Here is a 21,855-nt window from a genome sequence, read left to right as displayed (position 1 = left end):
ACAGAAAGAGAAACAGCTTGACTGGGAACACCAAGATAGAGTTAGGCAATGGAGCACAAACTGGGTCCTACGCCTCATGGTCTCTCTCATACTAGGTATCTACTCAGTCTCCAACCTTCTGGGCCATTCTGATCTGCTCTGCTATTTCTTTTCCAAATGCTGGGTGACAAGCAGGTCACTGCCCCTGAAGCAGACTCCCAGACACTTCCAACACCTGCTCATTGCAGATAATGGCTCTTTCTCTCTAACTGTCCTTGCTGTAGCCTTGAACAGGACTGAAAGTGAGGATTCTTTGACCCCCTCGACTTTTTGTTTCATCTTGACTTTGATGCCTTTGAACCACAGAGACCCATGTGCCTTTAGAGGCACAAAACTAGAAGGGACATCAGCAATTACAGGTCAACTTTCTACCTCATTCCTTCTTTTTAGAGCAGAAGAAACAGAGGCCCTGAGGTATTAAATGCTTTCCGAAGATGGAGTTAGGAAAACAGTGTTAAGAGCCTGGGTCAGGATCTTCACCTTCCATTATAATCTGACACTGAACACATGGTATCAGAATTTATTTCAGTCACTAGTGACTGAACACCAATCCAGCCCAGGCATGTTTTTCTTCATCTCCTATTAGCATCCCAAAAACCATACAGGCATTTTTGTTCCCCATTTTGCAGATGAGGAAACTACAGCTCAGAAGTACACAGGAAAGGTGTATACTGTAGGTAACTTTTGTCTCCTGCCCTATGTACTTAGTGCAGTAACTCTTGACATATTATCCTAACTGGGAAGATGGGAGCGGGGGGAGGCCCTGAGGGAAGGGGAGCAGTGAAGATTCAGACAATACAAAATGACAAATTAATTCAAAAGCAATTTCTGCTTTGGTGTTAACATGGGTCTTCTGTAGGACAGTTTTGTTATTTTTCTGTATCTGCCCCATTAAATCGTAAATCCCCTCAATTCATGCCGTACTCATCTCAGGGTTCTAACACCATAGTTGCTGATAGACCTTGGTTTCCTGATCTCTTATTTCCCAGTTTCACAGCTTGGATTTTTGATCTCTTGGCCTTATTCTTAGGTTCAGGACCCTGCCTCTCTGCCACATCCTTAGAACTGCCTTCTAGCTCATCTGACCTACAGGACCTGTCAGTCCCTCTGCTGTCTGGCTGCTGCCCCAGTGAGACAGAAAGATCTTCTTTAGTTTCAATGAAAACTAGAGAAGGAAGGAGGGAGACACAGGCCCAATATAGCCCAGAGCCCTTTACATACTATTCCTTCCCCATCAAGTGAGCTGGACCTTATTGCTTTCCTGTGACAGCAACCCTCAAGAAAGCCGGCTGTTTCTGGAACCAGAGTAATAGAATGTGGGCAAAATTCCTGGGTGGGAAAAGAACAGGGACAGCTGCTTCTTATATGAGTTACTCTGGAGGCCTCCCTCAGATTTTCTCCACTAATTCTCTAGGAGCCCTCTGATTATTACACTGGCAGACAAAGAACCTCCTGTGCCTTACTAAGCTACAAAGTCCATTTTGGTCAGACATTCATCCCACACCTTGAAGGATAATAATGCACTGCTACTGCTCCTGGACCTTCTCAGACTCTGTCCCTGGTCCCTATTGCCAGAATTACTAACATGAATAGTCCCTTATATTTGTATAGTATCTAACAGCTTTATACAACACTTAGTTGACATGTGCCTGACACACCTTGATAGAAGTTGTTACTCTTTGTTTATAGATGAGGGAACTAAAGACCACATGTAAGTAACCAACGAGCCCAGGCATTGCTCAGAGCTCTTCCACCTCAATGTTACCTAAGGGATCTGCATTTAAGCCTTATTTCTTTAGCAGAATTAAATTTCTGCTTAGAATCTCAGTCATTAACTGGCAATAGAGGTATTCTGCAAGGTCTCGAAAGCCATCTTGAAGCCTCTGAAGTCTGTGAGGTGCGCAGCTACCTCTGCCAACTCTGTGTCTCGACAAAATCTCCTCAGAAGCCGGGGAAGCTCTGGCTTTCTGTGTGTCACCTGCCCTCCTCCTACATGAAGTTCAGGCCTGACCCAAATCCTGACTTGGGACGGGCAGCATTAAGGCTGCCCAGCACTAGGGGTCTAGCCCTAGCCCCCTCCCTCCCAGTGGGTAACATATACAATGCAGACAACTTGTCCACCCCATTGTTTCTGAGTTAGGCCCTCTCAGAAGCTCTACATACTGAAGACCATTCGTTTGGGCTGCAAAGCACCTTAAAAAACAAAACAAAACAAAAAACCCTAAGTCTTAAGAAATTAGAAAGAGAAGAGCAAACCAGCCCCTAAGAAAGTTGAAGTTAGGAAATAATAAAGATTACAGAAAGAAATTAGTGGAATAGAAAAAGAACAGAACCAAACGTTGGTTCTTTGAAAAGTTCAACAAAATTGGCAAACATCAAGACTGACCAAGAAAAAGAGAAAATACAAATTACCAAAACCAGGAATGAAAAAGGGGATACCCACTACTGATCTTACAGAAGTTAAAAGGATTATAAGGGAATACTATGAGCAACTTTTATATTTATATGTATGTATGTACGTATTTAAGATTGTATTTATTCAGTTGAGAGAGAGACAGAACACAAGCAGGGGGTTAGGAAAAGGGAGAAGGAGCAGCAGACTCCCTCCTGAGCCAGGAGCCAGATGCAGGGCTCGATCCCAGTATCTGGAGATCATTACCTGAGCCGAAGGCAGACACTTAACCATCTGAGCCACCAAGGCACCCCCATGAACGACTTTAAACCTAGAAACTAGTCAATTTAGATGAAATGAAAACATTTCAAGAAAGGCACAAATTATCAAACATGACTCAGAAAGAAACAGAAAATCTGAGTAGACCTACAACAAGCAAAAAAAAAAAAACCCCAAGAAACAAAAATTAAATTAATAATTAAAAACCTTCCAATAGAGAAAGCCCAGGCCCACACTGGCCTCCCTGATAAATTGTATCACACAATCAAAAAGGAAGTAAGACCTACCCTTCACAAACTCTTCCAGAAAACAGAGGAGGGGGAAACACTCTCCAATTCAATCTATGAGGCCAGTTATTACTATGATACCAAAATCAAAGACCTCACAAAAAAAAAATATTCCTCATTAACAAAGATGCAAAAATATTCACCAAAATAGCAATGCAAATCCAACACCATTTAAAAAGGATCATACACTCTGACCAAGTGGGATTTACTCTGGAGTACAAGGTTGTTTGATAACCAAAAATCAATGTAGTGCCATGTTAGTAGAATAAAGGACAAAAAACATACAATCTACAAAACCCAACATCCATCCATAGTAAAACCTCTCAGTAAATTAGGAATAGAAGGGAACTCAGCCTGATAAAAGTCATCTACAGAAAACTCTATAGCTAATACCATACTTCATAGTAAAAGACTGAACACTTTCTTCCTAAAATTGGGAACAAGGTAAGAGTGTCTGCTCTCACCAATTCTATTCAACATTGTGCTGGAGGTCTTAACTGGTGCAATGAGGCACAGGGATTTTTTTTTTTTTTTTTTAACTGGATGTCAGATTATATCACTCCTCTACTCAAAACAATTTAACAGCTTCCTGTTTCACGCAGAATAAAGCCCTGCATGATCTGGGGTCCCTGTCTACCCTTATGACTTCTCCATACTCCACTCTCCCTCTTGCTCACTCCACTTCCAGCCACCTGGCTTCCTTTTGCTCCTCAAACACAATAAGCATGCAACGGTTTCAGGGTCTCTGAACTTGAACTCTATGCCTGGAATGTTATTCCCCAAGATACACACAGAGCTCACTACTTCAGATCCTGCATATCTCTGCACAGATCTATTTTCTCATAGAGGCCTTTTTTCATTGCTAAGTCCCTCTCTGTTCCCTTACCCTGCTTTATTTTTCTTCATACATAGACATTTGTCTATCTGTTTTCCTCCACTAGAATCTGAACTACAAAAGAGAAAACTATCTTCTTCACTGCTGTATTTCAAAGCTGTTCCTGGCACATGGTTGACAATAATACTCACTGAACGAATGTCTTAAATAATAAAGTTTTATACAGGAGAATGAATAAAAAGAAGGCAGGGAGGGCGCCTGGGTGGCTCAGTCGTTAAGCGTCTGCCTTCGGCTCAGGTCATGATCCCAGGGTCCTGGGATCGAGCCCCACATTGGGCTCCCCGCTCTGCGGGAAGCCTGCTTCTCCCTCTCCCACTCCCCCTGCTGTGTTCCTGCTCTTGCTATGTCTCTCTCTGTCAAATAAATAAATAAAACCTTCAAAAAAAAAAAAAAAAAAGGGCAGGGGGAAACCAGTGGCTCAAGAGGCTGAGAAAGACCAGGGTTTCAGGTCTTTATATATAGGAAAGAGCCTATAGGCTAGGATAGGATAATAGAAAAAACTTGGTTGTCTAGAGCTGGATTCTTCTGGGTTCTAAGCTTAGCTCTTCCAATCACTGCCTGTTTGTCTCTCTCGAAGCCTCAGTAATTTCTAAAATGAGAATATCACCACCTACCTCCCAAGCTGCTATGAAAATGAAATCAACTTATGTAGAGCATTCAGTATAGCATCTGATAATATAGTAGACATTATAAATAATTTAGCGTTTTCTGATACCCCCGGTCTCAAGAGGAACCTAGAACTACCTTAAATATTAACAACTCTACTTCACTGAAGCACACAGATGTCTGCCCCTAAAGTGAATGGCCTCCATACTCATTTTAACTTCTCTTTCTTACCATTCTTCTTTCATCCTTCCCTTACTGTTAGCTCTCAGCTCTCACCTCTTGCTGCTGTTAATATAGCAGCTCCTCCTCCCTTTTTGATATGCTGCTTTCAATCTTATGGGGGTTTAGAAACCAGATTGCTAAACCTGTTACAACAACATATAAAAATAGGAATAAATTAGTGCTGTGCAAGGGCTTAAGGATGACAATGTTTTGCTTCCTTCTTTTTAGTTGAAATTTGTTTTTAGTAGAAACTTGAGTATGTTGGATAAATAAGCAAGATACTTTTTTACATGGAATCATTCATATTTTGAAACAATCAATGATGGAACTTCTTCAGAGGGCAGCTGGTACAAAAACAGTAAGGTCCAAGCTGGGCACCCAGGCCATGGGAAAGCCAGAAGCTACAGAACTTAGGTTAACCAGACAGTAAGAGGTGGCAGCAAGAGCCTGGAGATTCAGAGTAGGAGGGAAGGTTGGCTAATGCGGATTCCAAGAGCACCAGGTTGGGGACAGAGCCCTCTGTACACCTTCAGGAAGAAGGAAGAACATAAATGTCACTGTTAGAGAATGTAAAGAGAGTGGCCTATATCACTGGCCAAGGGCAAGAGAGAGATGGTGGGAAAACTGGATGACCATGGCGCCTGACAAGATTATGAGGCCATAGTATAAGTGCCTTTTCCACTAGCAGTTGGGAGGGTGAGGGGTGGGGATGGGCAGGGTACTTAAGGCCAAAATAGGAACAGCCTTCCTCTTCTGAGAGGACAGTAGGAAACAAGGCAAGATCTATGTGGAATTAGTCAGTGAGTGGAGACACATGCTGGGGATGGACCCTTGAAAAGTGCTTTAATATCTGTGCTAGCAGTGGCCTTGGAGCCAGGCAGTGTGAGTGCATTTAAACCTGCACTCTGCAACCCACCTGCTGCAAATCATGCTGCCTATGCTGCCTGGCTTTGTTTCTGTGCCTTGGAGTCCCTTCCCTTGTGGAAAGATTGAGCTTCAGGTAGAATCTGCACAAGAAGAGGAAGAAAAGGGCATGGAAGAAGATTTACAGCACAAATTTCCAAAGGAAAACCTTCCCTTTTCCCTTTGGGGAGTGGAGTAGCAAACAGGTCAGGGACTAAGGTGCCAGGGATACTTATAATGCTTTCTTCTCACTTTCTCTCATTTCAGTCATGGTGCTTTACAATTCACAGAGCTTTCCAACACGCATTTCTCATTTGATTCTCTGCAACATCCTGCAGGCTGGTATACATACAATAGACATGTGGGGGTGCGGGGAAGCATTCCAATTTTATAAATAGGGGAGGGGAGATTGTCCAAGGACAAATGTTGAGAAAGAAAATAAAAACCCAGGTTTCCCAACCCCAATCCAGCTGTCTAGGTCCCTATCTCTGCTGGCCCGAGTGTTTACAGTATCTCATGTGTTACAGGTGTTTTCTTCTCCTCCTAGTTATATTGAGCCTGGGCCTCTAACTGCTAGAGAAGATTCTATTAGCCTCTTGGCTCCCTCACTAGAAACACCATTGCCTCAGAAAGGACCCCCAACTCCTGCCTGCCCTGCTGGGTCCCTCAAATAACTAGACCTCCTTCCTGAATCCCTAAGGAGGTCTGTCTTCTTGAACTTTATAAGAAAACTCAGGATCCCAGGGAGAATAGCAGTCCAAGGAAAGCCTGCCAAGCCAGGGAGAGCAATGGTATTTAAAATAGACTGACCGGGTCTAACATCAGCTTTAAAGATTCTCAGATGCAAACCTCAGGCAAATTATTTGTGCTTCCGGAGCTTCAATTCCCTCATCCATAAAATGGGGTTTTGTCTAGATTAAATGAGACCCATAACACAATTGGTTCTTAATGTGTTGACCTCCCTTCCCATCTCACTACCTGTGGTTTTCTAAGTTTCCCCTGACTTCCCTTTCACACGACCCCAGCTCTTTCACTCCAACCTCACCACCATTCATAATCACATTTTCCAGGACTGATTAAAACTAGTTTCTGAAGTTGACCTAGGGGCTTGGTAGGTCACAGTCAAGACTGCAATCAGGAAAGTTTCTAAGGGCTATGAGGTCATGTTAAGAGAGCTTATAGGAGAATGGGCTTAGCTACCATCACATTTTCCAGGACTGATTAAAACTAGTTTCTGAAGTTGACCTAGGGGCTTGGTAGGTCACATTCAAGACTGCAATCAGGAAAGTTTCTAAGGGCTATGAGGTCATGTTAAGAGAGCTTATAGGAGAATGGGCTTAGCTACCAGGTCCAAGATAACTTCCAAGACAAAGCAGCTGGCAGAAGCCAGAAGGAATTGATCCCGCTTTGCCTTATTCACCGCAAATGATCCCAAACCATCTTATGGCAGTTCCCAGAAAGCCAAGTTCGATTCTCCCCCCGGTACAGGAGCCTGCCTATGCCAGTCTCTCAGACATGGAGAGAGTAACTGCCTAGAAGTTACCTGTACTAAAGATAAAAATAAGCCCCAAACTAATTACCCTATATCTTGGCTCAAGCTTGCCCAGAGTTTGCCCAAGACCCTCACTCACCAGTACCAAGGCTGAGCTCAGCCCACAATTTTCTCTTTTGGGTCACAGGGTCAGCACCAGCTGCCTCTGGGAACAAGGCTCACCTAAAACAGAGAGAGAAGTCAGTTAGGGTCCTGCTCAGAACAGGCATGAACTTAGGTCAGCACAGGTATTCCAGGTTCCTGCTCTCACATGTCTCGCATCTTTGCAAAAGATAGGTTGATAATTAAATACATTATTTCAAGTTATGCTAAGTGCTATTAAGAAAAATAAACCAGAATAAGAGAGGAAAGAATGACAAGGAGTGGGAATGAGGCCTATTTTAGATAAAATGATTAGGGAAACCTGGGGCACCTGGGTGGCTCAGTGGGTTAAGCATCTGCCTTCAGCTCAGGTCATCATCTCAGGGTTCTGGGATCGAGCCCCGCATGGGGCTCCCTACTCAGCGGGGAGCCTGCTTCTCCCTCTCCTTCTGCCCCTCCTCCCTGCTCGTGCTCTCTCTCTCAAAAAAAAAAAAATCAGGGAAACCTTCTCCAAGAGGTGACCACCAGAAAGAGACCTGAATGAAGTGAGGGAGTAAGAGCTGCAAAGATCTGAAGGAAGACTGTTTCAGAGAGGGAGAATACCAAGTATAAAGACCCCACAGCAATAACAGGCAAGAATAAGCTTGTTATGCTTAAAGAACAAGAAAGTCAATATAACTAGAATGCGGTGATGGAAAAACTGAGATACTAAATATATATGGAGGAATTAATTACGCTCCCTATTTTACACCTGAGAAAACAGGCTCAGAGGTTAGGTGACTTGCCCAAGGTCAAAGTAAATCCGTGGCAGAACTGGGAATGGAGGGGCAGTTGGCTGGCTTAGTACAGCATGCAACTCTTGATCTCAGGGTTTTGAGTTCAGTCCCCACATTGGGTGTAGGAATTACTTAAAAATAAAATCTTAACAAAAAAGAACTGTGAATGGAATTCAGATCATCCAGACAACTCTGTCTCAATCTTGGGCCAGGTTCCTCCAGCTTAGATAACCCGGACCCCAGTTGGGACAATTCAAGCACTCTAAAATTGGTCTCAGGTTTCTTTACTCAACCCCTCTTCTGTTGGTGAGGATGGTTGAAAAACAGGGAAATGGCTATATTTACCTGGAATGTGGAAGAGAGGAGACGGAGACTCCAGGGTTAAGGAGAACAGTAGTACATGCCAAGCACTGTTGTAAACCCTTTATTTATATTAACTCATTTAATCTGCACAACAGTCTTATAAAGGTTGCTATGTTATTTCCCCATTCTACTACTAGAGAAATTGAGGCTCAGATAAGTAAATTTGCCCAAGCCACACAGCTAACAGAAGGCAGAGCTCAGACTTAAACCCAGAAAGTCCATCCTCTGGGGCTTGCCCTGCCCTCTTAACCATACTACATCAACTTCTTAAAAAAAAGACAGGAAACATTCTCTAGTCCTAGCCAATATGGCTCAGAGCCTCAATAACCCCCAGCCTGAAATCCTCTCCGTTTACTTGCAGTCCAGGTTTCCTACTGAATACCAGATGAATGACTCTTGAGTCCCTCAGTCCGGTGGTTCCACACGCTTCTCTAATCTCTAGCTACTGTGAGCAGAAAGCGTCGACAACCATGACCATCGCCATTTAACAGCCACTAACGATGAATGTACCCTTTGAAACAGACTAGGTACCAGGCTAAGAATCTTACATGGACTATCTTATTTCACACAAGAGAGTGACAGTTGTTCCAAGACATGGGTGAAGGGGTTTCTAGGGGGCTCCAGGCCTGGAGGCAAAGGAGCAAACACATGGAACTGAAGAATCTCTGTAGGCCCGCGTCAAAGGCCAAAGGCAGAGATACTAGGAGGTGAGCAGTAAGGGGAAAAGACTATTAGCACCTCCAATTCAATATGTCAACAAACTGAACTCGTCTCCTCCTCCAGAGTTCAGCGAATGGTATAACCATTCTTCCAAGTACTGAGACTCCAAATGTTCATACTCTCCAACTTCTCCTTTCCTCATGCCCCATTCCCACAATTCCTCATGCATTTTTTTCGTTATTGTTCTAAGAGCTCTACATCCAAACAGTTCTTCTTTATTCCCTACTGTGACAACTTCCTCTTGGTTCAGGATCTCACTATCTCTTGCCTGCAAGGCTGGAATATTTCTTAAAATTTATTGACATTATAAGGACAGACTGTTACAGTAGCCTCTTCTCTGGTCTTTCAGTAGTCTCCCCCTATCCCTTCCTACGCTAACCACTGAGTCCACACTGCCAGACTAATGTTCCCAATGCCACTCCCCTGCTCAGAAAAGAAAAATGAAAAAAGTCATGGCTCCCAATCACCTCAGCTTTGCTCAGTATGCCTTCATCTGGTCATCATCTGCCTTACCTCTGTCATGGGCTTTCCAGCTCTCATCCTTTCGTCCATGCTGTTGTCTCACTTGGAATTCCTGTCTATTTGTACGTATTCAAATCCTTCTTAATCTTCCAAGGCCTAGCCAATCTATAAAGTTATCCTGAACCCTTTTTCTCACCACTCTGTCATATTCTTGAATCATCTCTGTGACTACACCTGGCTCTGGCCTCATCATCAGCTTAAGCCTCAAAACCAGTTCCTTTGTTCCTTCTTCTTGTAAAGATTCTTGCCGGTTCCAGAGAATGAAGACCTACTCAGTTAAGATTTCTGTTCTCATTCTTGCTACTCTTACCTTACTCGGGATCTATCACCTAACAAGGGACCTGGGTTCTAATCTGAGCCTCAGATTTCTACAAAATGGAGATACAATCCCCATCCTGATTATAGGACAGGGATTTTGTGAGAATCATTGCAGTAACAGAAGAGGAGATGGGGGAGGTGTTAGGATGGGAGATTCCAGGCCAGGTCTTTAAAAGCTCTTTCTTTCACTGAAAAACACCGAGCATATTTATAGAAGCCTTCTAAGCCCATCAATCAAAAAATACTTCCTGGGCGTGGCTGGTCATGGTCACAGCTCTAAGTTAGGGGTTACAGATGGCACAGGGATGAATAAGAACAGTTCTTATCCTTAGGCTCCTTGCATTCCAGGGTGGGACTATGTGAACTTCCTGCAAAAGGACTACTACTAATATTAGGCAGGATCCAACAGTACAAAGAGTGCTCCACGCATTGTAAAAATGAAGAAATCAGGCTGACTGGAGGTGGCCTCAGAAGTTTCACAGGAGCAAGGACTTAAGCCAAGCCTTGATGCAGAATGACAGAAAGACACATGCTACTATGCACCAAGCACTGGGCTAGATGTTATGAGGTTAACCCTCATACTACCCTGTGAAGAGGTGATGGGGTGCCCATTTGATATCCAAGGTAACTGAATATGGGCAAGGTTAATTGTACCATTTAAGGTCAAACAGCCAGTAAGTAGCACAGCTAGGATTTGAACCCAAGCCTGCATACGGTTACTTACGTACTTTATGATCTAGAGGACCAGATAAACTCTAAAGTTCTTTCTACCTTAAAAAGCCAATGATTTGGGGTACCCGGCTGGCTCAGTCAGAAGAGCATGAGACTCTTGATCTCAGGGTCAGGAGCCCGAGCCCCATGCTGGGTATAGAGATTACTTAAATAAATACAACTTAGAAAAAAAATCCAATGATATGAATGGGGGAATAGGGGAGAAGGTCTACTGCTGCTAATGTCTTCCCCATAAGACTGTAATTTTATTGGCAGGTTTAGGGTCTTATTAACTGGAATAGCCTAAGTATCTGACACAGAGCCTGGCAGGTTATACTTAGGAGACACTGTGAGTGAATGAATGAATAAGCACCTTCCCCATGAACCTTTGCTCTGAGGTCTAGAAGTAAGGTCCAAAATCTCAAGCTCTACGTTATGACTCTCGGCCCCAGCATCTTTAATACCAGCTATCTACTAATCTGTTGTCTGAAGGTTCCCTTTTTCCATTCTTGTTTTCAGGAGTTAAGGGAGAGGTGAGGAGAGAAAAGGATAAGAAGGGAAGCCGGGTGGATAAGAGAAAAGAGAGGGAGAGGAAAAGGGTGAAAGGAGAAGAAGGTAAGGAAGGAGACAAAAGGAAGGAATTGTCTGAGACACAGACTTTGGGAAAGGTTTCTTTTCTGGTACCAGAACCAAGGATTTATTTGTTTGTTTGTTTGTTTTTTAAAGAGCAGCCGAAGAATTCCTCTTTATAAACTTCAAATGAAGGGAACTTGCTTGTCCAAAACCCCAGACTAAATCTACCAGCAGGAGATAGAATGAAACTCCTCAAGGCTCCAATCCTCAGTTGTTACCACCGTCCTGCCTCAGCCCAACCTTCACCTGGTTTAGGCTAAAGCTTGCAGAGGTCAGAAGACATACCGGTTCTTCCGATACTCCTCTGCTCCTCCTCCAAGGGTTATTCCAGGCTAGTAAGCCTTGGGAATCCAACCTTCCTTATGGATGAGGAGACACTGACATCCTCTGGATGCTTCACCACAGCTCCCTGTCATGAAAGTTTTGTTGAACCCTAAGGGAAAAAGAATTACTCCCTTTCTGCTGAGTTCCTCAAATGTGTGTGCAAGAACTGGGGTGAAGATGTGGATGAAGGCGGCAAGGTCCCTTCAGAACTCTACATCCTGAGTCCTAATACAGCTTAACCTTCTTTAGGTCTGATCTGCAAATTATACAAACATACCTCTCCTTCTTCCTAAATTAGTAGAGAAAACACTGGGCTGAGAGTCAGAAAACCTAACAGCTAAGTTCCAGCTCCACCTCTGATTCGCTGTGTGACCTTGGACTAGTCCTTTCACCTTCCTGAACCTTAGTTTCCGTATCTGTAAAATGAGGGAGCCAGCATCTGCTCTTCTGAAGAATCTTTTGAGGGATCAAAAAGACTGGCAAGAACAGTAAATTTATGTGGTTCTATATGAATGGTAAAGAAAGAATGAGGGGATGGTCTCTTAAGAAAGAAAGAAAAAGGGCTATACCACCCTTCAGTTGAAGGACCTGCTCTGAGTGAAAGGATTAGGAGGAACTGTGGCAGACACTTCACTGCCCGTACCTCCATCGAAAGAGAGGCGCCAACCAAGACAAAACAACTCATGACCACATGCATGCAAATCCCAACAGGTCCAAGCAGAGAGAAAACAAGAACCACTGGAAGTCACATATTGCTCAGGAAAAGTACAAGTAGTAATAATCAGTTGAGTGGTGAAGAGCTCAGACTCTAGAATCAGACACCTGGACTTGAATCCTACTCTGTCTCTTAACTAGCTTTGTGACCTTAGGCAAGGTACTGACCTTCTATGCCTCAGTTTCCTACATTTATTAAAAATGGTTCCTGCGGGGAAGAATGAAGGGGGGGAAACTGGAGGGGGAGACGAACCATGAGAGATGATGGACTCTGAAAAACAAATTCAGGGTTCTAGAGGGGAGGGGGTTGGGGGGATGGGTTAGCCTGGTGATGGGTATTAAAGAGGGCACGTTCTGCATGGAGCACTGGGTGTTATGCACAAACAATGAATCATGGAACATTACATCAAAAACTAATGATGTAATGTATGGTGATTAACATAACAATAAAAAATTTAAAGGGAAAAAATGGTTCCTGCTTTGGGGCACCTGGGTGGCTCAGTCGGTTAAATGCCTTCAGCTCAGGTCATGATCCCAGGGTCCTGGGCTGAGAGGCCCACGGGCTCTCTGCTCAGCAGGGAGCCTGCTTCTCCCTCTCCCTCTGCCTCTGCCTGCCGCTCCCCCTGCTTGTGCTCTTTCTGTCAAATAAATAAAATAAATTTTTAAAAAAATGGTTCCTGTTTCGTAAATGTTTTATTGGGAAAAATAAATAAGACAGCATGGGAAAGCCCATACCTAAGAGCCTAGCAAAAGTGACTCAATGATAGGTACTGTTATTCCATTTAAGTACCACAAAAGGATGAATCAGAAACAATAAAAAGACCTAGGAGGAAAAAAAAGAAATGCACATTTGCCATTACCTATCATGTATCATGTCCTATGCCCAAAGCCTTAATTACTTTCATTTATTCCTAATAAGCTTTTGAGGTCAATAAAATGATCCCTATTTTACAAGAGGAAACTGAGCCTCAGAAAAATAACTTGTCTAATACCACACAGCTAGGAAATAGAACTTACTGGAACCAAGGTCTGACTCCAAAGACTGTTCTTTCTACTATATACCTTGTACTTTCTCAGGCTCAAACATAAGAAGACCCCGCCACCACCTATAGGCACCAATAATAAAATTTTAGGAAATGGACCAAATTCTCCCATTTTGTACTTGATGAAGCAACTACTGGTTTTGCATGCCTGGGAAAAAGATGGGCAGGGGTGGAATATAAGTGTACCATCAAGATCCAGACTTGCAGGACTTGGCTTACCAGACCTTCGCAAAGGGCTCTCAGCCAGTTGTTGCAGTAAGAGAAGAGAGAGGGACTATTCCCAAACTGGATACTACACCCAAAAGGATAAGATGTTCTAAGACTATATCAAACAGTCAAGAAGCCATGAGAGGTTCAGCCTGGGCTGAACTCAAAATACCTGATCAAAACACCTAACACTGGGAGGGAATACAATGCTAGGAACACCTTTGCAAGACTCAGTATGTACTGTGTCCTGCATGTGCATACCGTCTCTATTTCTGGGAAGCACTTTATTATGGCCCAGATCACCACAAGTCAGTCTGAAAAGAAGCACTCCTTCCCTTGGGTCAGGCCATTATTTTGGAGCATTCCACCAAAATAACAACAATAATAATAATAATAAAGAACAAGTTCTACAGGAGTACACAGAAACCAGGAACTACAGCTTGCAACTAGGGGAAAGGAGCCAGGAAATGAATTAAGAGAAGATCTGGGGAAGAACTGAGTCCTAGACATCAAAGGCTTTTGGGAGGGTGGGGAACCAAGCAAAAGGCCTGGGACAAGAAAAGGGAGTGCTTTGGGGGGGCTAAGGAAAGATTCTGATAGAAGAAATCATCTCCTACATTTGTAAAGCAAAAAAAAAAAAAAAAAAAATTGTTTTTAAATAGTATGTCCCTATCAAACCCTTGCTGTTTAAAGAAGACTCTCCAAGGCCTACAGGAAGACTCAAAGAGGTACTGCTGAAGTGATATTTTCCTCTGGAGAGGAGAAGGAAAATAGAAGTTGGGTTCTCTAGGACTCTAGGGTGGCAACCAACTCAAGAATGAGCAGTGCCAGGAAATAATCATAGGATAACAGCTCCAAACACAATCAGACAGGGCTCGCCTGCAGGTGGCCTCAAACCCACTTCTGCTCTGATCAGCACTTGAGGGTGCACAACTGCCCACATCCAGCAGGGAATATAAGATTAGCCACTGAGCAAGTAGCCTTTGTCCTAGGAGCCATGCTTGCCAAGTTGTTAGTTCTTTTCCAGCTGCACTCTAACCTCTTGGCCTCAAAATGAACTGCCTCAATCCTTGTGAGGCCTGCTTTTCCCAGCCTTGACCAAATCCCATGGTCTTACAGTTCTACCAGACTCCTCCCACTCACAAAGATACCTGACCTTGACTCTTGTGACTGACGCTATTGTGTGACTGCCTATGCCCAGGCATAATAAACCAACTGGCTGTGGCTTGCCATAGGGGCTAAAAAGATGACTCACAACATCATAAAAATGCAGCCAGGTCACAAAATAGCTCAGTAAAACCCTCCTCTACTCCCCAACAAAGACAGGTGTCAGGATGCCCAGCATATCACAAAAGGAGGCCCTCAAGGGCAGCTGGTTTCTTACTGACAGGTGACGTTAGGGCTCTTGAGCTTAGTCCATGTCCGTGTATGAGAACATTATTCATGCCATAAATAGATGAAACTCAATCCAGGCAGTCTCTAGGCTGCCTGGAGGAATGTCCAGAGAATACAACAGATGTGCAAGACAATCATTTCTTGCCTCTGAATTTTCTTAACAGCTAACAGCACTTCTTCCTCAGCTGAAGCTGTCTCCAGTTTCCCCCTCCTCCTTCCCTAGAAGAACCAACCCTGCAGGAATCATCAAGGGAGGCACCAGTAATTACTGTTTTCTTTTCTCCATGCTAATGAGACAGTTGGATGGTTCCCCTCCCCCCACCCTAGCTGGAAGGGAGAATCTAAGGCTTTATAATCTGTAACCCACACACCAAAGCTTGGGACAGACAGTGCCTCTGCAACTGAACTGTGTAGACGATGGCTTTCTGTCCCTGATGAGACCAGAGCTGGAAGAGGCCCCACCATTTTAGAAAAGGCAGACCAGAGTGGCAAGAGGATCTGTCCAAAGTCACAGAAGGAAGCACATGAAAGGGCCAGATTCCTACTCCCAATCAGGACACTTCCCACATCATCCAGACTTCCTACAGTACAGAATGACTTTGGAAGTGTCCTCAATGTGGAGCCAGGAACTCCAAGTATCAAGTTCACATACTGGTTTTGTTTTTTGTTTTGTTTTTACAGAAAGAACGTACGCAAGCATTTGAGTGGGGGTGGGGGCGGTGGAGAGGAGCACAGGGAGAGGAAGAGAGAGAATCTTAAGCAGGATCCAAGGCCAGTGTGGAGCCAGACACAGGGCTCAATCTCACGACCCCGACATCATGACCTGAGCAGAAATCAAGAGTCAGATGCTTATCCAACTGTGGCACCCAGGCACCCCTACACATAATGGTTTTGAATAGGTACTTAAAAAGCAACAACAGGTACTCCTGGGTGGCTCAGTCGGTAAAGTGGCTGCCTTCGTCTCAGGTCGTGATCCCAGGGTCCTGGGATCGAGTCCCTCATCGGGCTCCTTGCTCGGCGGGTCTGCTTCTCCCTCTGCCTGCTCTGCCTGCCATTTCCCCTGCTTGTGCTCTCTCCCTCTCTAACAAATAAATATAATCTTTAAAAAAAAAAAAAAAAGGCAACAACAATGTTCTGTAGATAGGGGGGACTCAGCCCCAAGAATCTCAGTTCTGGGATGGAAAAGCAGGATCCCAATGCCAATGCCAATTTTACCCCAAAATTAAAATCTCAAGTAGGTGGTCAGGCAAAAAAAGAATCTGTACATTTGGGGGCACCTGGGTGGCTCAGTCGTTAAGCGTATGCCTTCGGCTCAGGTCATGATTCCAGGGTCCTGGGATCAAGTCCCACATCGGGCTCCCTGCTTGGCGGGAGGCCTGCTTCTCCCTCTCCCAACTCTCCCTGCTTGTGTTCCCTTTCTCGCTGTCTCTGTGTTGAAAAATTTTTAAAAATTTTAAAATCTAAAAAAAAAAAAAAAAAAAGAATCTGTACATTTTAGCTGGGATTCAGTTCAGTTACGTGCAGACTACAGATACCAAGGGTGGGATCCAAAGTTAGACTTAAAAATGAACTTCCGGTCTGGTGGCTAAAGGAGCTCCTGAGGACAGTACACTTGGACCTCAGTCTGCTCACAGATGAAGAAACTGAATCTAGGGAGCTTCAGAGGAGAGGACCCATGGTGAAGCAGCAGGAGTGAAGGATGTTACAGCCTAGAGCTAGCCATGGATAGCCTCAGTCAGAAAAAAAGGAAGACAGGGTCTCTGGGAAAAGAAGCCAGCACTTGCAACAGCTGCATTGAGAAGAAAATGGCTCAAGGTTTTAAGCTGGAATAATTTGTAGAATCTAACAAGGCTTATTTTTTCAGCCTGAAGACCAGCTCCTGTCAGTCTCTAAAACCTCTTTCCTTTCCCTCTCACTGTCTATCGTGGCTCTGTCATTTCAGGTAGGAATCAGCAACTCCAATCCAGTCCTTGAACTAATTCTGACTCCAGGCAGGAAGTATTTACATCAGTCTTAGCTGCAACCTCCATCCCCTACCCATAGGGCCCGGATATCAACGCCTCCTCCCCATTTGCTACCAGAGTTGACAGTGGGCTCCCTGTGCTGTTCTAGGCTACTGCCAGTGCTGACCACCAGACTTCACCTTCTAGAGGTCACAAAATCATGTGACTATTCTATAAATGTGCCTAAGTCCATGCGATAACCCCTGCCTTAGTCCCGTAACAACTCAGGCCCTCCAAGGACTAAAGCCTAGCTCTGAATCCCAGGCCAGATTTCCCCATCGGTGGCCATTCTGCAGACACTGCCTAGGAACCTGAACCTGCACTTCCCTTCGGCAGGGAAGGCAGCATGGTACGGTAGAAATAGCATGCAGACAGACCTGGGTTTGAGCCCTGGCTCTGTCACCTACACTGCATATCCCTAGGCACTGTTCCTTAACTGCTCTTGTGTATCCTCTTAGAGCTCTCATCACTGTTTACCTGTCTCTGTCCTCTATCACTCTCCCCTACTTGGGAACAAGGAATATTTATTTCCCCATAACCTCTATGAGTCAGTCACTGTCTACTGAATGATCCCCTAAAACTAAGTTCCCACTGTCTGTAAAATAGGGATTATATCCCTGATCTCAAGAGTTGTGAGATAAACAGGAAAAAGTCCGTAAATTGCCTGGATCAGCACCTTCCTCTACTGTATCATGGACGCCCAAGGCCAAGTGTTTGCCTGTACTGAACTAGACTGCCCATCCTAGAGACACCATGCCTTGCTGAACCTCTAGGATCACATGGACCTGACCTCCAGAGCCTGTTCCACTCCGGTAATTAGACTGAGTGCCAGGTCCTGGAACCTGCCAGTAAAAACAGCTAGAGATAGGACTACTCTCCTCACAGTCAAAGGCAATGAATTTCAAGTAGATGAAGTGTGGGAATATACTAATATTTTAAATTGAAAGGAGGGAGGGAACATGGGGGGGTGAGGGAAGGTGTGCTCTGAAGTTGGGGTCTTAGAGAAGAAATCTCAAATTCCAAGAAGTGGCTAAAGTCATTTGTACTGGAGCATACAGAAGGTAGAAACATGAGACATGAAACAAAGGGGCCGAGGTCACATAGTAAGCTAAAGGGAACTAAGTCTGGAACCCACCATTGCAGTCTCCCCATCTAGTGTTTTTTTTCCATCCTATAGGGCAGATGCACAGTGTTCTAGAAAAAGGGGAGGCATAGGGGATACGGTGTAGTGACAGGGAGCAACTCATAAGGGATGTCAAGTGGTACTTACGCAGTTTCTGGCTGGGAGAGGGAACCGAGAAGTAAATCCAGCCTTTGGTTTTACAGAGGCCTAATATGCTCTGGAAGCTGAAGGGTAGAAGTTCAATGTGGCTAGAACAAGTGTGAGCAGTTAAGGAATAAAAAGGGTAAACAGTGTCCTCAAAGAATCATGAGCCTCTCTCCCACAACAGCAGCTACTCTGGGTGATCAAAACCCTCTTGCCCACCATCCCCAACTTCTCAACTCAAACTATGTTCCAGATTTGAGGGTATGTGTCTCTTCCATTAGAGGGCACTCAGACTTATAAACTGCAAGTGAAGCACAGAGAAGTGGCAGAGCTCTGCACCAAGTGGAAGAATTCTTTGTCCTATTTACCATATTCACCTGAACTTCCGACAAGTGATTTGTCCAAGGTCACACAGCTAATAAGGGCAAACCAGGACTTGTTGGTATCCTGTGTCCTTTTGTGACCATGGTAACTTTCAGCAAATTTGATCTTTATAAAGTTTTAAGAGGTAGGCAGGGCTAGTGTCTTCTGCTAAATCATGCTGTCCCTTCTGAAAAGTCTCATTTGAAACCTCCAATTCATTTCAGGCCTAGTCTCTTACAGAACTTTCATAATTACCTTCTAACTCGGAGGCCAGCAAACTTTTTCTGTATCAGTAAATATTTTAGGTTTTGTGGGCTATAGCAGTCTCTATAGTATTCAACTTTGCCACTGTACTATGAAAACACTCAGAGAGGAACAAACAAGTGTGTAGTACCTCAGTCCAATTTTATGAAAAGAGGTAGCAGACTGGACTCAGCCCACAGGCCATGGTTTGCTGACACCTGTTCTAACTAATCTACTGTCTCTAACCACCCTGTCTCCCAATCCATCATACACACTCATATGACAAGCCCTGTACCCTCATGGATCTCCTTTGCCTACAAGATAAAGTTTAAACTCTACCCCCACCCTCTACCATACCGTTCCCCTGCACTCTACCCCCACCCTCTACCATACCGTTCCCCTGCACACTGTACTCCAATTACAGCAGGCTCTCACCTGGCAACTTCCTACCTTTCCCCCCTGCTATTCCCTGACGCCAGCAATGCCCTCCATTCCTGTCAATAATACCTATTCAGGGACAAGTTCAAACGGCAACACCTGTGAAAGTCCTTGCTTGCCTTAATTAGCCCTCTATATAGGGCTGTCCCTCACCCACCACCGCCTCCCCACTCCCCCACAATTGTCAGCCTCACAGGGGCAAGCACTGTGTCATAGTCAACTCTGTATCCTTTGCAGTACCTAACATAGCACGCAGTGTCTGCTGACTGAACAGGCTTGGTTTCTAGGCCCTTTTAAGATCACTAGAACATGGGGACCTTTGTTTCTAACTGAATACTCACAGCATCAACAGAGCCTTCAGTCGGCTTCAAGAGCTGCCCCCCACCTCCCTTTTGTGTTCCTCAAACTGGCCAGGTAACTGGTTAAGACCAAGCATTTTACTAGGTGGTTCTAGCCTGTGCTCAGATATGTGAAAAGAGGGATCTTATTTTCAAACCTCTGCCCCTGACCTCAAACTGTATTCTTAATATCAGCCATAAAATGATCCCAGACACATATCTAGCCCTAGATCAGGAGACAGCCTTCTAACAAGCACAGATCCCTGGTCCTGAAGGCAGGGGATTTCACCCAGGGAAAGGCCTCAGGGCAGGCAGTCCAACCTCAAATGAAGAGGAAACTCAAAAGTATGTGGTAAGAATCATCAGGAGCATCGCCTCTACAAAGGGATCTCTACTGAGATTAAAGGTCCTGGGCAAGCCTATAGCCCACAAGTACGGCTATCCTAGCCCTAGCCCGGGGAAGCTATGAGGCCAAAGACTAAATTGCTGATGGGAAAAAACAAAACAAAACAAAACAAACACACAAAAGAATTTTTCTCCTAAGCCCAGAACGGAACAACATTCCATCTGGGTAAGTGAGCTTGTCACAGGCATGGGGTACTTAGCATATCTGCCATTCCAGGATTACTGCTGTCAAATTTTAATTAGGGTAATTAGAGTTAAAAATGTAATTTCATTTCAGGGGTATTTTGAACAGATTCCATTAATTTCTTTTTTTGAAAGAACATAGAAAGGAGGGGCAGGCTGAGTGGAGCAAAGGATTTTGCCATGAGAGAAGCGAAGCCATGTGCCTGGGCCATGAGCTTTCAAAACACTGCCCAGAACCCCCAGCACACACCTGTGCAGGCTTGGCCCAGAGGACAAAGATCCAGCTCTCTTCCTTAGTTCCCTCCCTGAAACTGTTTCAGTCAGCATCTGCTAATAAATCTACCTCCTTCTCCCCACCTCCTGCTCCTGTATTACTGCAATTCAGCAGCTACTATTACAGCCCCAAGTCTGGCAAGGGGCACGAGCTTAGGGCTGACGATCTGATTTGCTACATGTTAGGGAATGCATTAATGTCCACCCCTTTGTCAGGAGTTCCTGGTCACATTTTTATGCTTTTCTTTGTGCTAATTCCCTAGTCTAGAGTGACCCTCCTTGCCTTGCCTGCCTCAACTCTTCCTCTTCCTTAAAAACACAAATCAAAGTTATCTTCCCCAGGAAAGCTCTTCTTTGTGCCTGTAATCCCAGAATCCCTTGCACATGCCTCCATTAAGGCATACACAGAATACTGTGGTTTGTTTCCTTGTTTGACTCTGATGGTAGATTGTGAAGTCTTTCATGGCAGAGACTGGGTCTTCATATAGGAATCCTTAGGCACTAGCACAAGCCCTGACACATCGGAAATACTCAATAAATACTTGTTGAATGACCAACGATAGGGGGAATTGGGTCTGACCACAACTGGTAGCTGAGCATGTTAAGCCCTTATGGACTACAATGCCTACAAATATCCAGTCATGAGTTCCTTCCCCCTCCTTGCACAGGGCCAGTTCAGAAACCTGACTTTGCACTCCATGCAAGAGGAAGTCCTCCCACTGATCCCAAATGATGATTGATCTCTCCCATTAGAGCCTGCTTATTCCTTAAAGACCTTGGAAAGGAGATGAGAAAGCAAAGGCAAGCAGAGCATCTCCCCCCATCCTCTTCATCAATGATTTTAAAGAATTTCCTCCAGTCTTTGAAGGGCTCCAGGGAGAGGGCCGAGCTCCAGTTCAATCTGCGGAAAGATAAGGGATGGCCCTGGTAAGAAAGCACTTCATCAGCTTGGAATCTGTGCTGCAAATGCTCAGAAATGTTGTAATGTAGTACAATAAAGAACATGCAATGTGACATAGGACAGCCAAGTCATTTCACTTCCCTGAGCTTCAGCTTCCTTTTCAAACCTATCCCAGTTAGTTGTTACAGTAGGAGAAATATACAAAGGGGCTTAAACCAGTATTTAACACTTAGTAGGTATTCAATAAATGATTTTTCCACCTGAAGAAGGCACCTGTACTATACACCTAGCATCATATTACGTTTGTAAGTTTACAGAGATCAGGAAAAGATATCAAAGGGGGATACAAGTTAACCTTTGCTCAGGGCAGCCCTGCCTGCCGGTCCCAGGGGAAGAGGGACTGTTGTGTTGACCAGTATAACCAGAGCCACTTCATGGGAATCAGGTTCTCCTTAGCTA

At 44.5% G+C, this 21,855-nt stretch overlaps 1 protein-coding gene across 9 annotated transcripts in view; it reads right to left on the bottom strand.

The window, feature by feature from the left end:
- The window catches only part of RALY (RALY heterogeneous nuclear ribonucleoprotein), a 78,842-nt gene that overhangs the window by 37,637 nt on the left and 19,350 nt on the right, over window positions 1-21,855 (bottom strand). For 8 of the 9 annotated variants that reach the window (XM_028118510.2, XM_028118507.2, XM_028118513.2 and 5 more), the window contains exon 2: window positions 7,255-7,337. The gene's annotated coding sequence lies outside the window, so the exon portion shown is untranslated. Of the gene's footprint in view, window positions 1-7,254; window positions 7,338-18,255; window positions 18,333-21,270; window positions 21,397-21,855 lie in introns of all 9 variants that reach the window. The other variant, XM_028118508.2, reaches the window with a different exon arrangement.

Source organism: Eumetopias jubatus, unplaced genomic scaffold (genome assembly GCF_037043125.1).
Source record: "Eumetopias jubatus isolate StellerSeaLion01/CBP00866 unplaced genomic scaffold, mEumJub1_p1.0 scaffold_9, whole genome shotgun sequence".
Lineage (NCBI taxonomy): Eukaryota > Metazoa > Chordata > Mammalia > Carnivora > Otariidae > Eumetopias > Eumetopias jubatus.
Note: the sequence above shows the minus strand (reverse complement) of the source record. Positions and strands in the feature narration are given on the sequence as shown.